The 9,577-nt window shown below is 35.5% G+C and overlaps 1 pseudogene; it reads right to left on the bottom strand.

The window, feature by feature from the left end:
• Positions 1–5,171: 5,171 nt before the first annotated feature.
• Positions 5,172–6,129, bottom strand: LOC113184603 (glyceraldehyde-3-phosphate dehydrogenase-like; annotated as a pseudogene).
• Between the last annotated feature and the right edge of the window lie 3,448 nt (positions 6,130–9,577).

The raw sequence follows: 9,577 nt of genomic DNA, 5'->3' as shown, positions 1-9,577 counted from the left end.
AAACCATTCTTCTACTTTTTGTATCTCTAGATTGCCTATTCTGGATGTTTCATATAAATGAAATCATACAATATGTATCTTTTGTGACTGACTTCACTCACCATGTTCTCAAGACTTATCAATGTTTTAGCATGTATTAGAACTTCACTCCTTTTCATGGCTGAAAATATTCCATTGAAATGCATATGCCACATTTTGGATCCATTCATCATTTGATGAGCATTTGCATTATTTCCACCTTTTGATTGTTATGAATAATACTATTATCTGAGTCTCTGTTTTCAAATTTGGAGTCAAATATTTAGGAATAGAATCAACAGGTTATTGGTATTCCTATGCTTAACTTTTTTAAAAACTACCAAATTGTTTTTCACTGCAGCTCCACAATTTTACATTCCTACAAGGAATGCACAAACATTCCAATTTCTCCTTGCCAACTCTTGCTATTTGAATATATATATATATATATATATATATATATATATATATATATATATATATATATCCATGCTTGATGGTGTGAAGTGATACGCTACAATCATTTACTCATAACAATGGGTTTGGTCAATGACAGACAGCATATATGTTAGTGGCTCCATAAAGTTATAATGGGAGCTGAAAATTCCCATCCTCTAGGGAAGCCCTAGTTATAGCGCAACACATCACTCACATGTCATGCTATTGCTGGTGTAAACAACCCTATTGCACTGCCAGTCATATAAAAGCATAGCATGTATAATTACATACAGAATATGATCCTTGATACTGATAATAAATGGCTATGCTACTGGTTTATGTGTTTACAATATTTTACTTTTTATCATTATTTTAGAGTATATTCCTATTTTTGTTTACTATAAGACAATATGCTATATAATACTGGCAGCAGCTTCATAGATCTTGTTTACTGCATCTCTTGATTGCTTTAAGAGGCCATGTGGAGTGATTGACCTATACCATCTGTGCTGTGTAAGTGTACTCTATAATGTTCACACAGTGAAATCACCTAATGATGAATAGCTCTTAATATAAGCACGTTGATAAGTAATGCATGACTATAATTCATTGTGCCTTTTATTTGCATTTCCCTAAAACCTGAAGATGTTAAGCATTTTTGCTTATGTTTATTGTCAATTGCTTTCTATGAAGATATTTCTGTTGGAATCCTTTGCCCACTTGTGATTGAATCGGCTTTTTATTATTGAGTTTTATGAGTTCTTTATAGATTCTGGACATTAGTCTCTTATTGTACATATGATTTTCAAATATTTTTCCTATCCTGTGTGTTATATTTTCATTTCTTAATGTATTTTTTAAAAATTTTTACCTTTATTTTATTTGCTTATTTTTATGTGGTACCAGGGATTGAACCCAGTGCCTCACACATGCTAGGCAAGCACTCTACCACTGAGCCACAACCCGGGCTCCTCTTAATGTAATTCTTTGTAGCACAATTTTTGTTGATTTTATGTAGTTTAATTTGCTATTCTTTCACAACTTTTGCTTTTGATGTCATATCTAAGGAACTATTGTTTAACTCAAAGTCACAAAGATTTACTCCCTTTTTTCTAGTAATTGGATTATCTTAGCTTTTACATTAGGTTGAGAGTGTAGGAGGTGAAGTCTGGGAGATAGGCTGAGGTTGGATCATGCAAGCTCTTGTGTACCATTAAAGAGTTAGAAATTAGTCTAATTGTGTAGATAAGAATTGGAGGAACTAAGCAAAGAAATAACAGTCAGTGGATATGATGAGAAACAGTCATATTCAGCCTATATGAGGTAGAACCAAGGGGGCTTGCTAAAGAATCTGAAATACAGGAACTAAAACAAGAATTAAATCCATAAATTTTTGGTACTTAAATTGTAAAACCTAAGAAAAGTTGCAAATTTCCAAACAGCCTTAAAATTAAATTTAAAAAAATTGTTTCCTCTCCTCCTGCCCGGGGCCCATGGGAATTTGCCATCATAGGATCAGTCTGTACTTCCAACAATTCTACCCTCACCATGCCTCTGCTGATAATAATGCATATTTTATTGTACCAGTGTGCTATGCAAACAAGGTAAAAGGTAGTTATTCTTGTTCCAGGAAAGAAGAAAAATATCAACTATTTTACCATATCCATCAGAGAACTTTTCACTAAATAGTTCAGTGTTTCTGATGTCAGATATGTCTGGGGGTACCACCTCCATCCACAGCCTCTGTCTCTGAAAACTACCTTTCCCTTATTCTCATCCAATGAACCAGTCCAGACAGCCATGCTTGTACCATGTAATATCAATCTCTACCCCCAAGGCAACAAGTGATGGGATCAGGATTGTCCATGACTGGCTAGTTTATTGACAGATTAAAGAACTGATTGACAAAACCAAGCACAAACTATGGTTGCAGCAAACAGAAACTAACAGGTAACAGGGGAAGACCAGGCCACTATAAAGTCAGGAGAAGATGGCAGACCAAAAAGCAGTAAGAGAGCATGCAGACTTAGAATTCAACAATCTGATGGTTTTAGGTGGGTGTCTTGAAACCAGAATTCCTGTATTAGACGCTCTCCTACACCATTTAAAATATAATGTCAAGGTGGGGTTGTGGCTCAGCAGTAGTGCACTCGCCTAGCACATGCGAGGCGCTGGGTTCGATCCTCAGTACCACATACAAATAAATAAAATAAAGGTATTATGTCCAACTACAACCAAAAATAATACTAAAAAATAAGACATAATTTCATTTACAATATCATGAAAGGCCTGGCCATATTGTGGCCTCTGATGAATATTGGTGACAAAGTGATCTATCTTTTCCATTTCAAAGAAACAAAGATTCCATCCCAGAGTATAAGTCTATCAAAATAACTTGAGACTCTCAAGGTCATAAAACCTTCTTTCACTCTAGGAAAGGGAAGAAGGTGAAAAAGTATAACTCCTGTTTTCAAAATTCCTAACTGGTATTCCATGCTGCTTAACACTGCCATGATGGCCACCAAACTGAGAGTGGAAACAGAAAAAAAAAAAAAAAAAAAAAAGTATTTTCCTGACCAATTTTGTTTGAATCATCACTAATTTCCTAGCTGAGATCAGAATCTATTTGGTGATAAGATGAAGTATTTGAGAGTTATAAGTGTGTTATCACAATGAGCTATATTGTGAAGACAAAATAAAAAGAAAATGTGAAGGGTTATCATTAGAAATGTGTGGGAGCCTGATAAGGAAAAGGGAGCCTGGAATGTGACAAAGCCTACAGATATATTTAACCAACTGTAGCAAAACCCAACTAGCAGCTATTCTGAGCACCAAAAGATCTAAAATAGAATCAAGGAAATATGACACATCTTAACTATATATTCACATGTATATACATTTATCTATGAAGTATACCTTATATATACATGTGTATGAATGCATAAAGAGAGTTAAAAGAAGACACACCAACTGTTAATGACTATGATAACCACTAGAAAAGCAACTGGGGGTTGTACATAGGCAGAGGGGACTTGGGCTTTATTTATAATGTCTGATTTTTTTCTTTTATAGAAAGAGTATATTATTCATGAATTACTGATACAATTATTGTTTTGAATGTGTCCCATAGATTTCATGTGTTGGAAACTTAATCCCCCAAAGTCACATGTTAATGGTATTTGAAAGGTGGGACCTTTGGGAGATGATTGGGAGATGAATGGGATCAATTAATTCATGGATTCATAGCTTATCTCTGGAGTGCTTTTGTTATAAAAACCATCTTTCTGGTTTGCTTGCTTTGTCTCATCATTTGATACCTTATTCCATGCTATGAAGCAGGAAGAAGGCCGCACCAGATGCCTGGACTTTTTTAGCCTCCAGAATCATAAGTTGAATAAACTTCTTTTCATTATAAATTACCCACTCTGTGGCATTCAGTTATACCAAAAGAAAGCAAACTAAAGCAAAAACTAAACATACTTTTAATTATTTAAAAAAATATGAAGAAAGGCTTTAAAAGGAAAAAAGCAACATAAAGTGAAAATAGTTATAAAAGACAAGAGTGTGATGTTATCCAGTTTGCCAACCTGTGAATCTATGAAAACTGTGGCTTAAGGCTTACAGATCCAAGCTACCAATTTCTGACACAAAACTTAAAAATTCCTTCCATCAGCTGTTTCATTGAAATGAGAAGGGATAAGAACTGGCTAAATGGCTAAATGGCAAACTGTGTTAGATAATGCCAGATTTCTTTAGAGTCCATTTTTCAACAAGAAATGAACTGTTCTGTGCTCTTTCTCATCTGACCTTAATAATATCTGACAGATATCCGTGTTAGTAAGTTGGTAGTTGTTGAAACAGTAGTACTGATAAGGAACAGTACTTGGGGCTGGGGATGTGGCTCAAGCGGTAGCGCGCTTGCCTGGCATGCGTGCGGCCCGGGTTCGATCCTCAGCACCACATACCAACAAAGATGTTGTGTCTGCCGAGAACTAAAAAATAAATATTAAAAATTCTCAAAAAAAAAAAAAAAAGGAACAGTACAAACACTCAAAGCCTAAGGTGTCTCTATGGAATAAGTTATCCATGGACAAACAGGAAGCAACAAATAATGGGTGGCCTATTCTAAGAATTGCTCTTAAAGCACAACCTAAAACTGAAATATCAAATAATTATCCATCTTGCCATTTCACAATTACCCCAGCCAAACCATCTTAAGTTATTTATCACATAACTGAAATTTCTAACATCAAACCAAAAAGTTTCCCAACCACTTATCAGAATACTAATCATACTTTGAAAACATTGTAAAAAAATGATACAACAAAAAAAAAGAATAGTGAGAAATTCAGTTGCTTGGTTGCCAGATATCTCAAAGCTGTCCAAAATTATGACCTAATCTAAAATGTTCTAGAAGACAATATAAAATTATATTTATTTATATTCCTTACAGACATCTTGCTTGTCTGCTTGAACGTATCCAGAAGGATAAAACAAAAAATGGAAGGGATGGGACAGCTGGGTGAGGTGGGTTTCATTGGTGGTACATGACAAAGTAGGGCTCTGGAATCTACTCCCTCTTCAGAGGGTCTGGAATGAAAACCAAAGAGGGGAGATTCTTAGAGTGTTGTGGGACTGAGCTGGGGCACAAATGCCCCAGCAACTGAAGGGCTTTTCCTCTCATGTTCTTGCTGAAGCTGGTGATCTAGGGGCTCTTACTCCTTGGAGGCCAGTTGAACCATAAAGTCAACCATTCTGCCACTTGTGGACAAATTCATTGTCATCTGAGGAAATAAGTTTAACAAAATTGTCACTGAGGGCCATGCAAGGACCAGCACTGAGGGTGGAAGCATGGGTGTCACAGAAGACAACCTGTTCCTTGGTATAGCCCAAAATGTACTAAAGGGGGGCCCTCCAATGCCTGATTCACCACCTTCTTGATTTCATCATTTCTCCAGATGGCAGCTCAGAACCATAACAGATACATTGTGCATAGGCACACAGAAGGCTATGCCGGTGAGCTTCCCATCAAGTACAGAAATGACCTTACCCACAGCCTCAGCTATACAAGTGGACACAGGGATAATGATCTGGGCAGCTCCACAGCTATCACAATACAGTTCCTCAGAGGTGCCATCCAGGGTCCTCTGAGTGGCGGTAATAACATAGACTGTGGTCATGAGTCCCTCCACAATGCCAAAGTTGTCATGAATGTGCTTGTCCAGGGAGGCTAAGTAGTTGATAGTGCAGGACAATCTTGATTGCTGACAATCTTGGGTAGTTGTTGAATTTCTCATGGTTCACACCATCACAAACATGGGTTAATTTTATGGGCTAAATGGTTAGGCTGCAGTACCCCAGAGGCATCAACAGAAGGGGGAGAAATTGTGATCTTTTTAGCTCCACACTTCAAAGAAACCCTGGTCTTCTCCATGGCAATAAAGATATCAGTGGACTCCACACAACATATTCAACACCAGCCTCACTGTGTTTGATAGGGTCTTGCTCCTGGAAAATAGAGATGGGCTTTCCTGATGACAAGCTTCTCATTTTTCAGCTTTGTGCTATCGAATTTGTCATGAATCAAATCATACTAGAACATGTAGACCATGTACTTAAGTTTAGTTAAGGGATCCTTAATGGTGACAATACCATGTTGCAAGAGTTGAAGGCAGCCCTAATGCCTAGGCATCTGATATGACCTTATCTGTTTTCTCTAAACTTCACCATGTGTCTCAGGGATGTGGCTGGCAGAGCACAAGAAGACTGTCAAACAGAGAGGAGCAAAAAGCCAAAAGCAAAATTTGAGACATTTTGGAACTAAAATTAAAAGGCTATTCTAAAAAAAAAACATATAAAATGATAGAGAAATCTTTAAAATATCTAGGAGAAAGAATATAAAAGAAAATTTTTGTGAGAATTCCATTTTCTTCTGTTTTTGAGGGGGAAGGAAAGAACAAATAATTGAAGACACAATTTTAAAAGCACTTTTTTCAGTGTGCTTTTGTGTATATTACTGAATCACTGTGAATAGGTTTATGAACTTCTGATTGATTCTCCATTAATAACTACAGATTCTTTTAAAGTACCTCATGGGTCCAATTACATCCATGTGCACAATGGCTAGAAGCAGCCTAGGAATGGTGCTGCAGGCCCCAAGGCAAATGGCACTAAGTGAACTATGTGAGAATTAAGCCCATGACCTTGATCTCTGCTAGGCTATAGTCAGAGTTAATAATCAACAAATAATCGCTCTAATAATAGCAATTTTCAAGAATAACAATGAATAAAATACCCCAGAAAGTAAAATGTAATACATATTATTAAAAACTTGGACAGAAAATAAAGTATAAAGTAAATGTCTATCTCCAAATCACGTCCAAAATACTTACTTTGGACTTTTAAAATTTTCTTCCAAAATACTTAATGTTGCTATTGTTTTTAAACCTTAGATGGCTTTTAACAAAATATTAAATGAATTTTTTAAATCGTATTGCTTGTAATTTAAGTCTCTATTCTTTCAAAAGGTAATCTGTAACAAAATCAGTATATAAGACTGTAAGTTAAAAGTTCATTGCTATGGAAACTATAATAAGCTATTTATCAGAGAGAATTGTGTATGCTAAGAAAGGAAAAAGTTGGTAACTAATGAACAGATAAGCTAAGTTTTCGTTAGCTTCTGTATCAGCTGATACAAAAAAAAATAAAATTAACCACAGTGTTCAACACAAACAGCAATATTCAGCTGCAGTAACAGTGGTTCTCCCTTCAGTAGATGTCACGGTGAATGGAAGATGACAAATCGGGAGTGAAGACCTTTGATGGGTTAATTTTATGGGCTAAATGGTTAGGATGCAGTACCCCAGTATTTGGTCAATCATCAATCTGGAAGTTTCTGTCCCTGCTGTTTTGTGAGTCTTCTTACTGACTGAAGTACACCAGGTATAGATTTGAGACAATTGCAGAGTCTGTTGAGTGGAAAAAGACAGAACTGTTACACAATTTGAGGTTGGTTATTTCCATGAAAAATAAAATACAAAAAATAAGAGAAATTAATCATTTGACACAACTTCCTTGGAATATAAAGAATGACCCTACGAAGGTATTAATAGTATAAAAAGAGTTCCCCCTAAATAGTCACAAAATAATTTGAAAAACATGTAAGGAATGCAATATCAAATTAAAAATAAATCAGTGAACAGATTGTCTTCAATCTGTTGGGGGATATATTTAGCATATTTTATAATTAAATGAGCTGACTTTTTAAAGTTGTTTTGAGAGTGTAAACAACTACTTTCCTAAGAAGACTGAATTGCACTCATTATATGCACTTTTGATCATACAGATGCTGTTATGTACTGTTGAGAGACTATGATAATTTTCCTACTATAGTGTATCAATAGTTTTTAATAATACGGTTACAATCCCATTGAGGCTGTATTTTTTCATTCAGTTTCTAAACATCAAACTATTTCAAACTGTCTTTATAACTAGTGCCCTAGACCTGTACTATTGCTATTTATTCATAACAATGATGATTAGTGTTTATTTAGCATCTTAAATTTTATTGGCTTTGTATTTATTTTTATTGGCAAAATCCACAGAACTATGAACTAAGGAGGCACTTAGCTCTGATGAAAGATACTAAGGTTACAGAAATTCAAATTCTATCCTAGAATTTAAAGAGTCCTCACTCATGTATGTTAAACATACAAATTCCCAGGCAAGGAGAATTCCCAAACGGAGCTCTGGAATCTGCATTTAAAACAAGAACTTAGGGTGTTCCTTAAACTTCAAGTTGAAAATTACTGATCAACAGCCTCATTCACACATGATGAAACTGAGCCCCTGAGAGGGTGAATGACTTACCCCAGGTCACATAGCTAGATAATGACAGTGTAAAACTGATGTAGCCTAACTCTCAGGTCTGTGCTTGTCCCACCCTCCTGCCCTATTTAGACTGCCCTCCTCTAGACTTCTTGCAACAGGGGAGGTCATATCTCTAGTACTGTCATGAAAGAAAGTTCACAGACAATATTCTATACATGCTGTAGAACAAAAACTTTCTTTCTGAATTTCATTTTCTTATCTATAAAAAGAGTGGGCTAAACCTATACACTATGCAGTATTATCTTGGGAACTGCGATACTGTATGATCAGTTTTTCACTAGCTCTAGCACATGGTAGATACTCAATAAGCATTATAGTATTTTTACTAAGTACTTATAAATGGTGAAAGGGTCATTGAGATTATAATTATATACATGCTAAAATAGAATTACCAGTACCTCCCATCCCCAGAGTGCTGTAGAAATTACAAAGCATGGTAGCTAGATGATGTAAGTAAGATTTAGGAGAACATCTATGTATACAAGGGATCAAACAGAAGAAATGTAAAGTTTTAGCAAAAGAAGTAAGAAACATTAACATAACCACTATGATTCAATTTACAAAGGTTAAAAAACATGAACAAATAAAATTGTATACTTTGAAAATGCACAGTTAAGAGGAAAAACTATAATGCAAAGTCAGAAATTAATGAACAAAACACCAGCAATACCGAGCAGGTTGTTGTGAGGAAAGGCACATGGGGCTGCTGGGGTGCTGACCACATTCTACTTCTTAACCCGAATGGAAGTTATATTGGTGTTCCCTTTAAAATAATGTGTTTATCTTTTCCTTTTGCACATTTCTACTGTGTATGTATACTTCATAATAAAGCTTTTTCAATGTTTCTTAAAAGATATATTTAGTAGATAAATTCCAAAAATTCCCATTATAGACATGTGATGTGCCCCTCCACACAGACTACTAATATAATAGAGTATAGCTGTGCGACAGATTTATGTAAATATTTATCCATGTCCTGGCTCAGAGGACTCACACCCTGAAGCTGTTATGATGTTTAATTGGAAGGCATTTGATCAGAGGTTGCCAGGATCCATTCAGCACCACATATATCATCAACCTAATTCCATACAACTTACTAGTTTGGTGCTGATTATATTCTAAATCATCATAGTCTTAAAAATAGTCATGTTTTCTTGTTCCAACAATGTTTTCAACCATGGTTTCTATGGTTCCCAACCACAAATGTAGAAATAATATGTGTTCTAAAAGG

Source organism: Urocitellus parryii, chromosome 8 (assembly GCF_045843805.1).
Source record: "Urocitellus parryii isolate mUroPar1 chromosome 8, mUroPar1.hap1, whole genome shotgun sequence".
Classification (NCBI taxonomy): Eukaryota; Metazoa; Chordata; class Mammalia; order Rodentia; family Sciuridae; genus Urocitellus; species Urocitellus parryii.
Note: the sequence above shows the minus strand (reverse complement) of the source record. Positions and strands in the feature narration are given on the sequence as shown.